The sequence below is a fragment of the Siniperca chuatsi genome, linkage group LG7 (assembly GCF_020085105.1).
Source record: "Siniperca chuatsi isolate FFG_IHB_CAS linkage group LG7, ASM2008510v1, whole genome shotgun sequence".
Classification (NCBI taxonomy): domain Eukaryota; kingdom Metazoa; phylum Chordata; class Actinopteri; order Centrarchiformes; family Sinipercidae; genus Siniperca; species Siniperca chuatsi.
The window spans coordinates 14,103,277-14,120,183 of record NC_058048.1 but is presented as its reverse complement, the minus strand read 5'-3'; the positions used below and the strand labels follow the sequence as shown (position 1 = coordinate 14,120,183).

At 38.7% G+C, this 16,907-nt stretch overlaps 1 protein-coding gene across 3 annotated transcripts in view; it reads right to left on the bottom strand.

Annotated features, from left to right (window-relative positions):
* grm5b (glutamate receptor, metabotropic 5b) overlaps positions 1-16,907 on the bottom strand; it is a 76,726-nt gene that overhangs the window by 21,606 nt on the left and 38,213 nt on the right. The window lies entirely within an intron of this gene.

The following is a 16,907-nucleotide window of genomic DNA, read 5'->3' as shown; positions in this document are numbered from 1 at the left end:
TCAAAACAAAATTTACGTTGTTTCTTCTGAATATGAGGTGGAATCATCATCATCCCCAAATACTTATATGATATGAAATATGCTGATTATGCTGCCCTAGCTTTTTAGAGAACTTTTCAGATGTCAATATTTTGGGAGAAGACTTAGGTGGAACTATGCAGGAACATTTTCTTTGTGATTTTTAATCCTACTGTCATAATTGAAAGTTGAAATAATGGGGCTGACTCAATGACCATTTGAACTGCTCAAATAAGCCTCCCAGTAGCCAACTCTTACACCTTATCTGGTCTCCATTACTGTTTTCAGAGTCCCTGTTTCTACGTCTAAAAGGAACCCTCTCGCAGGAGTGCTGTCTGGTTATGGCAAGAGTTTAATCAACCACGTGGGGCTGTGAACTTTTTATAGGGTTAATTATTATATGATTAGCTGAGCATGTACAGTACATGCAAATTATAATGTTCCAAGCTGCAAAGTGAGTGGGTCAGCCTTTAGAGCCAATTAGTGTGCTAAGCATTCTTCATAGAGCTGGAATTACAATACACAACTATGGATGTTTTGTGTTTTTGTGTGTGTGTGTGTGTGTGTGTGTGTGTGTGTGTGTGTGTGCACTGAACTGCTGACATGCCTGTTATTGGATGAAATTAAATGTTTGGGTTGAGAGGTGAAGCGCAAGGGCACCAATATGTCACCATAACAAATAAACTCTATTTCACACACACACACACACACACACACACACACACAACCTGTATCACACATGCATGTACACACACAAAGATATTTACTTGATGAGTGCCCCAGTTTCATCAAAGGAAGAAACGGAAAGAAAGGGAAGAAGAGCGAGAGACAGAGAAGCCAAAATTGCAAATCAGGGAGAAACACAGTGAAAGGAGGCACAAACAGAATGATTAGCAGAGAGTCAGAGGACATGTGGGAGGGAGCTCTTACATCATTATGGGCAATGTCCAAAATTCATCATATCGCTGACAAATAGGCATAAACACTATTCACACACACACACACACATACATACACCAGTCGGGTGCTAAGATGATCTAGGTCAAATGGAGTATTTTGGCTGCAGCTCAGCAGCCATGCCCCGTCAGACACCAGCAGGACGAATATAACTACCTCACAATACACACACATAACTGTGGAGACATATCACTGTAGTTTGCCATTTTTGGGGTTAAAATTTGGGTTTACTGCTCCTCAAGGAAGCACAGATGGCACAGTGAGTGTGTTTGTGTGCATGTGAGAAAGAGCGATAAAGAGAGGAAGGGAAAGAGAGAGAAGTGGATGTGAATGACAAATCTTCTCTCCTCCTTTCACAACTACTGCAACACGGCCTAAAGCAAGACAATGAACCTCAGCTCTTCCAGTGGAAATTCTCGTTTCTTTCTTTTCTTTCTCTCTCTCTCTGAGCCTCCAGAGAACAAAACTCATTTTCTCCTACAGCAGTCCTTCCAGCCTCAGTCTGATTGGAGACCCAAAGTGTTTGTGTGTGTGTGTGTGTGTTTGTGTGTGTAAACTGTCTTCTTTGTCTGCCACCAATTGTGCCTCTCTAACTGTCCCTCTTTTTCCTCGTTCTTTCTGTCAGTCTTCTTGTCACCCTCTGCCTCTGAGCTGTGGTCATAAATCGCAGTGGAAGCATTTCTAGAAGGCTACCAATTACATGATAGATCATACCTGTAATCATCCAAATGAATGTGTGTAAGTATGTGATGTGTGTGAATGTATGGTTGTCATATTTGTATGGCGGTTCTGACACCAATGCTTGTTTGGCTTGTTGTCATAGAGGAGTCAAGAAATTCTACCTTAGTTGAAACAGACTGAGTAAGAAGTGTGTTTTACGGCAAAATATTTTTTACAGATTTCTTTGGGTTATCAGGACATTAAATATGTTTGCATGAAAAAATTAATGTAACTCCAAAGAAAAACTAAGTAGTTATAGCGTATGTCAGTGGTTCCCAACTTAGGGGTCAGGACGTCCAAAGAGGTCACAAGATAAACATGAGGAGACAATTAACAGGATAGAAAGCAAAAAAAAAACATTTCCTGCACAAAATTATATTTATTTTTTCAGACATTCCTCTAATTGTTGCTTTTTCCCTTTGAATTACTGGCTAATTTTACTTCTTTGGGGATTTTTAAAAATTACTCAGTCACTTATCAGTTGACTTGGTCATAACCCACTGACATTACTTCATTTTAAGGAGTCACAAGGCAGGAAGGTTGGGAACCACTGGTTTGTTGGATACCTGGGTTTATATCAGGTTTCACAGAGTAACATCATTTCAAGTAAAGTCACAAATCACAATGTTTCTATAAACTTATTTCTCGTATTTACTTTTGCTTAGAAATAAATTATCAAGGTGGCTGTAGATGCTTTCATGACTATATCAATAACAGTACTGAATTTGCATTGTTTTTCATTCAACTGGTTGGATCATTCTAAGCACAGTTTTCTACTTCTATTTTTTGCCTTGACTTAAAGCCATCTCTCTATAAAATGACTCCTGTAGATAAAAAGCAGTAGATCTTGAAAAAGTTTTTCCAGACTGCTGCTCAAACCATTGACCGTTTTGTGTCGGTTGTCATGCAGAGGATGCAGTTGTTATTGACGTGTTGTTATTGACGTTATGAGACACCGCTGGTGGAACAGTGAGAAAGAAAGAAGGGAAGAAAAGGAGCAAAGAGAAAAAATAAAGACAAAATCAAAGAGATTGACAGGCAGAGGCAGAGAAAACAGACTCAGAAGTAAACAATCAATGATCATTAATCAGCACTCTCTCATACTGTCAACAGATTTCTTCTCATTTTTTAACACAATTTTCTCTCTCCATCTGTCTCTTTCACCCTCTCTCATTAACACCTTCAGCTTTCCCTTGAGCCCCATTGTTTTTCTTTTTTTGGGCTTTTTTGCCTTTAATTGAGAGTGCAGTCGAAGATAGACAGGAAAGGGGGAGAGCGTGAGGGGATGACACGCAGCAAAGGGCCACGGGCTGGATTCGAATCTGAGTTGCTGCGGTAAGGTTCAGCTTTGGTACATGGGGTGCGCGCTCTATACCAGGTGAGCTACTGGGACTCTGTTTTTCTATCCTCCTTTTCGTCTCCATCCTCCAACTCTGTCTAATTCCACTGCATCTGTCTGTCAATGTGTCCTTCTCTTTTTTTTTTTACTTTTCTAATGCACACAACCCATACTTTCTATCCGTGATATATCTGTGACCTACATATACACACATGGTGTGTTATGTCTCGTGCTGCATCTGTTTTTGTTTTTTATCTTTTTGGGGCCTCTTTTGTTTTTTCTTTTTATTTTAACGGTTTAATTTCCTTCCCTTTTTGTCTCTCACTCACTCTTTTCTTTCACTTGTCACCTGTCCAATAAGCAACTCTGCTTGTGCTGCTGAGATTTTGAACATGTTCATTTTCTCACTGTCTCACCAAATGGCTTTACTCCCAATGTATTATACTGTCTGTGATCAAATATCAGAATAAAATAAATAAAAGACACTTATCGCTGATGAAAAAATATGCAGTGTTTTATCAACAAATTCTAATTGTCCCTTCAGGAAGTAATGTGTTTAGTTCTCTCTCCAGTAAAATCACAGAAAATTATATTTACTCTGTTCTCGGTCTTGCACAAATAGCATACGAAATGTGATTTTAATAATTTCTTAGTTAGTACAATGACTCCCACACATGTTGGAACATCACAAATAACAACAATACATTTTCTTCTGAATCTCACATATTTATTTTATAATTGAAACATTTTCTTTTTTGTTTACATGTAAAGCAATGACTGGTCTCATGTTTCTTTCTAAGCACTGTTAATGTATCATAAAATGACATTTAAACAATATTTAATGTAGTGACTTCTGTTTTGGGAGGAATTTTGTTTGAGGAATCCTCTTTACTGAATTTTATCAAATAGCTGGATGAAAGCGGGGATCACTGATAGAGGATAGTTTTCACATATACCAGCCTGCAAAGGATACATCAAAGAGATCCTACATGTTAGACATGTGACAGAGCGCACTGCACATGCAGTTTTGTAATGGTGCAGTGCTATTTTCCGAACACAGTGAGCACCTGCGCCTGTTTGGTATCTTGGTGACTCGCCTTGTGTCAAAGTTGGCGGTGAGGCACAGTAGGGGCTGAATGTTACTGTCTTTCAAACAGAAAACTGCAATTTTGGTGTCAGGGCTGAACACAATGCTTGAAGTAGGTATTTTTAAAATACTTTAACACAAAAACTTTTAACTGCACATGTGGTTAATAAGTATGTTTCAAACTCAAAGCACTAATGATGGATGGAAAACATGATGAGCAGTCTTTCAGCATTTCCAGAAATGTTAATTTACCTTAAAGGTATATCACCTGCTCCTGGCAGAGTATGTGTGGTGCTATGGTTTCCTAATGAGTTGCAGTATATTCAGCTGCAACTCTGCACCTTACAAACAAGAATATCAGTATCCTCTTAGGAGGCTGGACTCTGTTCAATTACAAAGTGTCAGTACATCATGGTGGGAAGTACACTGTTTTAAAAAGGGACAAGAGGAGCCGATGTGATTGGCGATTATTGATAGTAGCCCCAATGATAATGTATGATAATTGATTCCTCCCAGTCCCACCCAATTTTGCAGCGCACTGCAGCTGCACTACATGCCTCCAACTACTAAAATACGAAAGGTGCACTGGTGAGCCCTCTGCATACAGTGAATTTGAGGCAGCTTTGCTCTCTTTGCCCTCAATTCAAAAGACTACAGCCTATAGGGTCTTGTATGTTTTCAACCAAATACAACAAACATACACAAAAATGCACAGATGTTTGATCAACATTTACAGTATGTAACAGTGTGAGCGATGTTGCCAGAAGAAGAGGGGTTTAGAAGAAGTCTTCAGGGTAAATGTACAGTATATATTCATGAGAGTGCAAAGAGAGTGTGTGTGTGCATCTATGTATGTGTGTAAAAGGGGCAATGGTTGTTTATGTGTGTGTCATCATAAAATAGGCTGATCAATCACTCACTCTATTCTTGATCAAAAATGTTCATAAAGACATCCTGGTTCTCTCTCTCTATGCACATGTCTAGGAGCCCGAGGCCGTTGCCATGGTTTCCAGCCCACGCTAAACCTGCTGTCTGTACTTGTGTCTCATTAGAGCACACTGGATCTCTCTCTCTCTCTCTCTCTCTCTCTCTCTCTCCCTCTCTCCCTCCCTCCCTCCCTCCCTCCCTATTAGACAGTCTCTAACAATATTAGAAATGATATTTGCATAATAGTACAGTACGCCAGTGTTGTAGGCCAATGCATTACCTTAAGCAGAACTTTTACAAACCAATTCTACATACTGAGGCCTGGGGCAATTGCCTTTCCATTCTGTTCATTCAAAGTATAAATAGAAACTGGAACTGGAACATTTGTGAGTGATTATTAATTTTCAGTTGGTTCTTTCTTGGTTATAAAATCCATTTCAAGCCAGAGGTTTTTGACTCTTTGAATTCCAGCAAAGGTCTGCCAGGTGGATTTGGTTACAGAACTACTAAACACACTAATCAAATGCATCTTTGATGCAACTTAATCATACATTTTCTGCAATACAAAAATGTGACAAAAGAAATCATAGAGCTGAAAAATAGATCACACTATCAATGGCCTGTGAGCAGTGCAAAGTAGAAGCATACCGCTATGGCTAAATCTTTTTCAGTCTCTCTCTCTCTCTTACGTATTCATGCATTCACTTCAGTTTCTTGCATCTAGAGCAAATCTACTTCTATTTGCCTCTGTCTGTTAATTATGCTGCTAAATATTGCTGTGCATTGTAAAATGGAGCTGACTAGAAACCTTGACCATACATGTAGTTGTTTTGGAAATTGGTTCTTGCAGCAAAATAGGGTGTTTGGAAAGACCATGTTCATACGTCTGTTCTTTATCTCCATTTCATTCAGTGTAGTTTTATGCAGATAATGATATGCCTTTGAAACACGGTGATTTAGGTATTCATTTAAGATAGTATAAAAGCATCTAACAATGGCGAAACTGAAAACTGTTATGCCTGTTATAAGTAGTAAGTAAAAAAGGAATTTTCCACTGTGATTGTTGAAGACAAAAAGGTGAACATGGTAAAGGTCAAAGTTAAAAGTGACTGTATCAAACCGTGAGTTCTGTATTGTAAATCGAACCAAATCAAGAGCTGACTGTATCATTACACCCCTACAGCTAAACAATGTCATCCCTGTTCCACATTTCATCTGAATTAAAGTGAGTTGATAATATTTGACCAGTGAATGAACCACAGTGTTTAGGGATCCATAGCTTAAACTAAATGTTCATTTGTGTTATTGTTCCCTTTTGGCCCCAGACGTGCTGTGTTTTGTCACGACACAGTTGTATATCCTTTGGCAAACATACATTTGCCAATGTTTGATGAGAGAGTAGAGGCATGCATTTCAATTTTAGAGTTGATATATTGGGGTCCAATTTTGGATTAATTGGTGTAGTAAGATTGGTTTAACTCAAGAAAATAAAGTCACAGATTTTGTATTGGCAAAATATTTTAATCTGATCTGAAGCTGTGCTGCCAATAGTTCACTTTAGTAATTAATGTCTGAGTTCAACAAAAACATGCCACCCGACCCCAACCCACCCACCCTCTAGCTGCCATGGCAACCTGGCAGAGATTCTAGATGAGCATCTGCTGCTTACAAACATACATACTGCACACACACACACACACACACACACACACACACACACACACATGCCCCAGCAGCCCACCAACCAAACCTGACAGCATTAATTAGCTGGACAGACAACACAAGTAGGGAAAGTGAACACAGAGCACACGCAAACAGACGGTTATAATCTGACAGAGCAGAAAAAATGGAAAAGTGAAGAAAATAATTTATGTAAGTTGCTCTGCATGTCTGTGAACATCCAAGACTTTTGTGTTGGCAGCCCATCAGCTGTACATGCACAAGCTCTGTCAAAAGCTGTCAAAATTAAAATCCAGAAAACAAACAATAAACAAACATAGTTGTTGTCAAAGAATTTGTTGTTTCATGCGTTTAAAATTGTGCTGTTCATAAGCCCACATTTAAGTCGTGGTAGTTGAAGGCTCCCCACACAGCAACACGCAATTTGTGTCAGCACACAAAGTAATCTGCAGCAGACTATTTCAACCAAATAGGACAATGCATGCAAAACCGATAGGGTGTGCTTTTTGCTAATCCTATGCAGTCACAATCTGTGAGGAAAAGTTGGGATAGAAGTTGGGATATATTACTTTATGAGATGGTGAAAAAGATCTGTTCAGTACCCTGGATTTTAATGATGTAGTGGATGGGTTTAACACTTGAGCTCACAAAGTTGCATGTTCTAATGCAATAATGCATGTTATAGTTATTGAGGCTCTACGATTAATGGCTTTATAAGCACATCAGCTAATTGTTCTGTGTTTACAGTTTCAGTGTGTGAAGCTATCATTTAAATTCAGGTTTGACAGTGTGGCAGATTTATGGTTTAGGATGGGAATTGCAGTATTTATGATTTATCAGAGAAAAAGATGATGTATGGTAGAAAGTGATTCACCAGTGGGCATAAAGCATGTTAAGTTACAGTGCTTCTGCCATTCTGATCCTACAGATGTTACTGTATCATCTGAATAAATCCTATACTAATTAACGATAAATATTATGTTTATACAGTGCAGCTATCTAATACTATGTGTTAGTGAACTGAACATCCAGCATATGTGCTTTTTGGTAAACAGCAGCACTTGCGTAAATGACATATACCAATATCTAAATATTTGGAAAGGAGAGAGGCCTCCACAGTGTGATGAAAAATATTGGTATTGGACATTGTAATTTTCAGACTACTTGGCACACCCCTTATTAAAGCCATGCTTTACATTTTTCATTGTCTATTTAGCGTGTAGACAAGTCATATTAGTGACATAGAGAAGCATAAAAACAATCAAAAAACCATCAACTCATGGCGTTTTAGAGTGAGGGTTTAGGAAGAGTATGAGCTTTTGCAAATTGTGATTAAACGGAAAATATCAACCAGTCCTGAGCCACGGCACCTCATCTATCAACAGCCTCAGCCAAACGGAGGTCAAAGTTCACCTTGACAACAGCAAAACTCATTAAGCCAAATGTCAAAACTGTCTCACACACAGACACAGTGGCGCTAAACTTGTGTGTGTGCAACAGAGAGAGAGAGAGAGAGATGGATGCAAGGCCTGCGTGCACCCAACTGTGTAATTATGTGAGTGATCGGACCACTTTACACGCCCGTCATTCAATAACACGCACACACACACACGCAGCAGAACAGCCCACGCCTGCTTACCTTGGCAGCAGGTTCACTTTTACTCATCTATCGATGCCACACTTCATTACCCTCTGTCTCTATTTTTTCTGATACTCTCTCACCTTTTTCCCGTATCTCTTTTCTCCCCACATCTGGATCCTCTCTCTTATGTTTCTCTTTCCCCATTTCTTCCACTTCATATATCTCTCTATATATCTATCTGTTTCTCTCATGCTGATTTCCTTCACTGCTCTTAGGCCTTGTTGCTGTGCATTCTCTACCTACCTTCTGCTTGCTCTCAGTTCCATCTGATTATTTTTCTTAATTGATCTCTGGCAGACCAAATTCACGTTTTGTTCTCATTCACCATGCACAAAAGTCAATTTAAACTTAAATTCAAGCTGCATTTAAAGCTCACAGTAGGTATGAAGGCTTTCTGCCAGTATTAAAATGGAAATGCAAGGTCCACTTCACACAAAGTGTTCATGCCTTCTACAATTATTTTTTCCTTCTCCTTCCATTTTATTCTTTCTCTCTGTTGCTATTTATTTTCCAGACTATCACTCAGTCTTTCACAGCACCATAATTACATTGGCAGATCATCACTGAAATTCAGTTACCTAACTGCCTGGAAAAAAGAAAAATAAATCAAGGACTGCCTGACACAGACAGACAAACACACACACACACACAAAATTAATCATATTTATAAGGGATGTGGAATGTTTCAACAAAATGAGCATTTAATCCTTCACCTTAAAAAATAGAAATCACCAGAATTGGAATTTAGCACTTTCCCCTTGCAGTCACAATATTAGCATTACCATGAAAGCATTCCATTTTCTGCCAGTAATACAGTGTAATTCTTGACTGCAATGCTAACACTTTCCATAACGTCAAACCCTAAAGTGACCCTTTTTCAAACTGAAGATCAACAACATGCACTAACCTTAGAAATGCCCTCACTTCCTCAACTGTCTGTAAAAATAAGTCACAAAGATAGAAGTGCACTCCTATTTCTCACACTCACCCACACACCACCTTGTTCAGGCTAGTTTAGGCATACAGAGTGTATTTCAGATTTTGGCAACTTTGCTGATTTTCCCTGGGCTTCAGACAGCAGATGCTGATTTGATATGTGACAGGGTGACATAAACAAAACTGTCAAGGCAGAAGAGAGAGAGACACATAGACACAAAAAAAGTTACAGATACAATGACAAAAATATTCTAGAGAGACTGGCAGAGAGAGACATGCAGGCAGGCAGAGAGGGGAGGAAGAGGAGAGAAGCAAAGTAGATCATTCACAGAGCTGAACTAGTAAAACATGTACTCTTGGATTACTGTTGTCCCCCTTTTTACACACATAGCAAAAAGTGATGTTCAGACAACCCATTCGATTCATTCTCATTCACATTGGACTGATTGACTGAAGCAAACTATAGCTCAGAGAAGGTCACTTTGGAGAGGCAGGGAGGAGGTGAAAGAAGAAAAAGTGATGGAAACTAACAAAAGCTCTGTCCTAATGGAGAAAAACGAATATGAATATGTTACAGCGATATTTCTGTTTCATATGACATTCTGTTTCATTTTTAGCATGCTAAATTCAGCAATGTGTATTGACCTTCAGGGCCTGTTCAAACTCACTCCATCACTGTTTGTCATCGAGAAAATGTCCTTCCTGGAAAATATTTCAAAAGCAATTGGGAAGAATTGTATTCTAACAGAAGTTGTCCAAAAACATCACTAGGTGACATCACTGTGGTTTAAGACTTTTATGTTAAGTCCACAAGGACATATACTATATGATCAAATGCAGTGGTGGAGGCAATATTTTGGAAAATATCCAATTCAATTACTTTTCATTACTGAACAAATTCACTTTCAAATCAATGGAAGTGTGGAGGAGATAAAAGATAGAAAGAGGGGGGTTAGGAGGCCAGAAAAAAGTAGCAATTAGCTATGGCTTAGACAGAGTAAAGACAGAGTAGAAAGAGGAAAGAGAAAGATAGAGGGATAAATAAACAGACTACAATTCAAGTCACCAATAATTTGACACTTTCTTCTTAAGGCATGTCACAATGTCTAGTACTATAAGTGTATATATTTTGTGTGTCCCCAGTGGAAACTGAAGCAAAAACCTCCTATGCTCTACCAACTAAAGCATAATTGGAAACATTTTATGTCTCTTTTTGTGCATATCATTGAACTCCCATTCAAATACAAAGTTTGCACTTTCTTGCTGACTTTGACTTTGTAAATGAATGACTTTGTTAACATTGAAAACAGAAATCCCACAGAAAGCTCACATGCAATTATATTTTTGCAACGTAGATGAATGATCACACAAAAATGCGACTGCTAACACCCCTCTGCCACAAAAACAGAAAAATATATAATGTTAAAAACAAAATGAATAGTCTCCTTTGGAATATAATATATAATCCTGTGATTACAATAAATGATATTTTAAATTATTTGTTTTTCATTGTCATTCACTGTATGTTACCGTATAATACATTTGTGTTGTAGAAGGCATGAACACTTTGTGTGAAGTGGACCTTGCATTTCCATTTTAATACTGGCAGACAGCCTTCATACCTACTGTGAGCTTTAAATGCAGCTTGAATTTAAGTTAAAATTGACTTTTGTGCATGGTGAATGAGAACAAAACACAAAAGTCCATTTTCATTTGAATTACAGCAGAATCACCCCTCTTCACACTACCCACAGAGGAAATATAAATAAGAGAGAAAGCAGATGCACTAAAATGAGTTGCCGTAAAGAAAGAGTGAAAATAACTTGAGATGGAGGGATGGCATGGGTGGAGAATGAAATAGAAAGACGGTAAAAGGGAAGAAAGATGGATGAGTGTAGATAACAGACATTATTCCCCTCCAGCTGGGGTCTTAGTCTGGATGCAGTCAGCTGTGAGTGTAACACACACACACACACAGATATTTATAAGACACACGAATATATACACATACATCGGTTCGCCCAAAAATCTCATCTTCTATTAAATCAGGCGTATGTGAGTGAAAAAGATGGTGGCGCAAACTCCATAATGTCTTCTGTGACTTTTGACTTTTTTATATCTCAGTATTTTGGGTCATCAGATGGACTTTCTACTTGTTGGCTGATTTTAAGCTGGACACTGCCACGCAAACCTTCAATGGCTATACAGAAGGAAGAAAAACTGAAAAAACAAAACTACAGTGGAGCAACAAAAAGGTTTAACAAAGAAAGAGAAACTGAGGATGATTAAAGAAAAAGGAGCAAAACAGCAAGTAACAGACAATGAAACTTGTGAGAGAAACACCAGACGAAGTGGAGAGGTTAAAGACAATTAAATCCTTGGAGATAAGGCAGGATTAAGAGAGACAGCGAGAGGGAGGATAAAGTGATGCAGATATGATCTCTGGGGGAGAGATAGAATGACTGACAGAGGGAGAGAGAGGAGGATCAAAAAGGAGTTGGCAGTGTTTTATAAGGTAGGATAACTGTGTTCTTGGTGAGGTCGAGAAAGAAAAAGAGCAATAATGTTCGAGGTGAAGAAGTGAGTTGAGCAGTGGAGAAAGAAACAAAGAGAGAGAGAGAGAGAGAGATGGAGGAATGATGTGAGGAGGGAAAGAGTTAAGAGAGAGACAGAGGCTGTATATTCTGCCTATTCCTTCAGGTCTGACCTCATCACTTTTTATTGCTTCACACATAAAAGTGTCATCTCTCATATTCAGCACAGCGGACATTGTAATATCACCTGCTGAGGTAATACACCACCAATGTAACATTACTCGCTCTCCCTGTCTCTCTTATTTCTGCTTTATCACCATGGTGGCCCTTTGGTCTCTCGCTCCCTGATCCTCTCTCCATCTCTGCTTTTCCAACCCCCTCTATCATCATCATTCTTTTTCTCCCAGCACTCCCTTGTGCTGGGAGAAAAACTTTCTAAGTTTCTACATTCAAAGACCACTGTGCCAAAGTCGTTTAACTGACTTTCAAAGGCAATGTCCCAGCCTGGGACCAGACTGTAAGGTACGTTTGAAGTAGTGTCATTACTTGGCAAAGACATTTCCATTTCAAACCAGCCAAATTAACCATCAGTTAAAGGAGAGGTTAGGACTAAATTCAAGTCTATCATAATACAATACTCCACATGCCATAGGTACATTTAGAGTTATTGACACAAGGAATGATTACAGCGACCCATGACTCCTTTGATGTATATATGGCATGTGAGTATTGTAAAAAAACAAAAAATGTACTTGAAAAAATTCTAACCTATCCTGTGCAAATTACATTTGCTGTATGCAAGCTGTATGCGACATCCACTGCCACTAAATGTCACACTAGAGCACCAGCATCTCAGACCAAAAAAAAAAAAAAAGGGGAGCTATAGCCCATCAGACTCCATTGAGAAGAATAAACTAAAACTCACCAAAACAGTCTTTGTTAGTCTTTCCACTGTTCCAGCAATCACCAACTCTGGTTTGGTCAAAATAAACCCTTAATTCACTGAGTTAGATGTGAAAAGGCAGCCACAAAATGGGCAGAAGTGGCTGCAATGTAATCCTTGGGGACATATGCGCACATCAAGGTACGTCCACTAAAAGGTTTATCTCTGTAGGGATCCTTTCCATAATGTTGTCAAAGAGTAAGATCCTTTTTGTTTAACCAGAAACAGCCGTTATATCGCTCTTGCTTGCAACCAGACTCCATTGATAAAAACAATAATTTTACCTCGTTGATCAAACACACTTCATTCAAACTGGACAGAAACTAAATAAAACTCACCAAAACCATCTTTGTTAGTCTTTCCACTGTTCCAACAATCACCAACTCTGGTTTGGTCGAAATAAATCCTTAATTCAATGTGTTAGATGATGTTAGATGATAAAAGAACCAATCGTTATATCGCTCTCCTCAAAGTCAACAGTTTCATAGGGAGGGACTCCAGACCAGACAGGCGGACAGCCAGACAGGCTACCAAAACAAAAAGCAGAGAAGCTTGGATGATAACACACCTAAAGGGAGTGTGATGTCATTCTCTGCTCAGGATACCATTACTCCACTATATCTTTACATAGCAAATACTTGTTTGCTGTTATATTAATGTTCAAAATCTCGTATACAGAACCTTTAAACAACACTGGCAATTGAAAATCTATTAACATGAACAATATACTATATATACACACTATAATAATATTCAACTATAAAAATTACATTTTACTACAGTAGAGTAAAAATTTTGTAATTTAACATTAAGTTCAGATGAAGTCAATTCACAGGCCAAATCAACATTTGGAACAACATAATCTCTACTGCCAAGTCAGTACCAGTCAGTATATGTACAAACACGCACGAGCACACGCACACACCACACACTCTTCTCTACACACTTGCAAACGCACAGCCATTAATGAACAATCTTGTGTAACCTAATGATAGGCCAGTGGCTTAGAAGCAGCAGTCAGAGCTATTCCCTGCTTTACACGATGGCAATAATTATACTGGTTGGGCTGCACATACACACACACACACACTACCAGCCTGTCTGTTTGACAGCAGGGATTAGCAAGGAGAGGTGCAGTTATGCCCAGTAACGAGACATCCAGCTTATCGCCCACATAATCGCGGCGTCTGTGTGTGTGTGTGTGTTTATCAGAGAAAGAGAGAGAGAGCACTAGACGGATCTACATTAAATTAGCTGCATGTTATTTTGGACATCAATGACTTTCCCATATCACATTGGTAACGCATGTCTCAACCAGTGCACTCCTCTTTCTCTCTCTCTTGTTCTCTCTGTTTCTCAAATTCAAATGTGCTTTATTTGCATGAATGGGTGTTAGCCATTGTTGCAAATATGACACAATATATAAAACAACAATACTGATTAACCTAGTAATGAATAATAAATAACAGTAATAAGTCAAAAATATAAAAATACATAGCTGTAAGTATGCATATGTACATCATTTACATACTGTATAAACTCATACAGTACACATACTATGGATACTATACATACTATCCATGTACACAGTGTGCATATACATACACATGGATTTACAAGGGTCTCATTGGACAGATGTTTTCACTCTGATGGCAGGTGATGATGTAATCTGCAGATATTTGTGGTTTTGTCTGCATTTTCACTGACAGCACTGATCTGCTCCTCACAGCTTAACTCATAATGTTGGTATTTTTTTCAGCCAACACTGGGAAATATATTTCTCTGATCTGATAATATTCTGAGCAGGATAGTAAAACATGCTCTTCGTCTGTGTATCCTAATTAACAATGTTAGCATATTCTGGTCTGGTCTAAGACTTTCCTCTTTGATAAAGCTTATAGTTAGAGCTGGCTCAGGTGAGTCCTGAACCATCCCTTAGTTATGCTGCTATAGGCCTAGACTGCCGGGAGACTTCCCATGATGCACTGAGCTCCTCTCCCCTCCTCTCCCTCTCCATCTTTATGCATTCTTATCCCATTAATGCATGTTACTAACTCGACATCTTCTCTCTCCCTTAGTTTTGTGCTTTCTCGTCTCTCTTTTTCTGTCGCTTTCAGCAGGTATTTCTGCCTCCGCAGCTGCAGAGTCTGGATCTATGATTGTGGGCCACCTGCTGCCCACCCCACTGCTCAACGACTGCCACTACAATTATTATTATTACTCTTATTACAATTAACATTATTTCTCTCTCTCTTTACAAGAAAAGTGCAATGAGATAACTTCTGTTATGAACTGGCGCTATATAAATAAAATTGAATTGGTCTCTGGCCAGCAATGGTTTTACTGTGGCTTCTAATCTCTACAGCCAGACTGTGTCCCTGGAGTTTGTGAATGCTTAAGGATTTATTTTCTTTAAACTCATCAATGTCAGTGAGACGTTTAGGTATTTATATGTATATTGCTATTTAAAAAATTGATTAAAAAGAAATTGATTTATTGGGCAATTTCATTTGTTTGTTTGTTTTAATTTTATTTTGCCAGTGCATATCATCAAACTGTTAATTCTATCAATTTAGTCTGTAGCTCCCATTTAAAAGCTTTACGTTGTATTGGTCTAGATTATATTAGGACATGTGGCTAAAGAATTTGATGGCACTCTTGCAACAGATGTATTTCTAGTTCTTCTTTGGAGGCAATGTTTAAATTTTCTGAAAGACCATTACTTTCATTTTGTTTGTATTCATTGATAATCCTCCAGCCTTGCAGCAATTCTTGAACAACGACAGGTTTTGCGGCGCTCCTTGTGCCGCTGTTGAGATAGTATGACTATAGTATGAGAGGGCTATATTGTTAACTCACCTAACCTCAGCTCTGGTTGAAAAAGATTTTCAGTTTTAACACAGAATTTGTTTAGATTGCCTATGTTGGGATTTCAGGTAGAGCAGGTTTGGTTATTAGCAGAAATATCAAAATAAATGTATGAATATTAATAAAATTATTAATTTTATCGAAAATATTTATATAGATAAATAATTACAGGGCACAACCCTGGAATCAGGGACCACTAACCAAACGTGAAAAATAGTCTCATAGTTGGCTGTCCACCTAAAAATGTTGATAATTAAAGTATTATCTTACATAAATAATCAACAATGAAGGGTGAGGTCCGAACACTGACCGTCGCAACCAGCTATTATCACAACATGTACACACAATAACCACAGGCAACTGCTCTTTAAAAGATACAATAGCGTTTATTTAACCTTAGCACTGATTAACAATCAATAACTTCAGCCAACAACCACTATCGTCTAGTCTAAACACAATGAGCATACAACAATCAGCAAGCATATAACGTGTGTGTGTGTGTGTGCGTGTCAATAGAGAGGGGGGTGCAAGGAAGGTGGCAGCCACATGGGTGGTCGTCACGCACAAAGCCAAATGATGGGCAGGCCTGCAAATCTCAAACAAAAAGGGACAGAGCCAAAACGGGAGGACAAGCTCTATTTGTCCTCAAGATAATGTGCAGCTTAGCTGGCTAAGCTACCACGTTATCTGGGCCATTTGAGATGTGTGTAAATGTGTAAATGCACATGTAAAGATGTGTGGGTTAGAGGAGAGAGAAGAAAGCACACAGAGTAAGGCACAAGAAATCTCAAATGCCGTGGCAAAGTGTAATAGCTGTCCCACTCTCACACAGTAATCCGGCAGTAGACTTTCGTATAACAGCCGTGTTACTGGACCTTAGTCTGATAAAGCACAGCTATTAGCTCCCACAGTGGCTAAAGCTAACATAATTAAAACGGCCCCACGGTGCGGTACCAATACAAAATGGAATGTGCTAAACCCAAAGAAAGACACACAGCAATTTAGATGCAGTGGTCGGTCACTTTCCTAAAATAAGCAAAGCACAATTCACAACAATGAAACTTAGATGAAATAATACACAGTTATAAAATCTATCGCTGCCCAGACACAAGCCTCTTACTTGAAAATCGCTCTTGGCTAGCAATTGATGCATCAGTTTGTTTTGGAGTTATTCGGCGGAGTTTCACTCAGGCTCCTACGCTGACGAAGCCGGGTCCAATGGCGAAACTGTTCCTTTTGGGGTAGCAAAGGAAAAC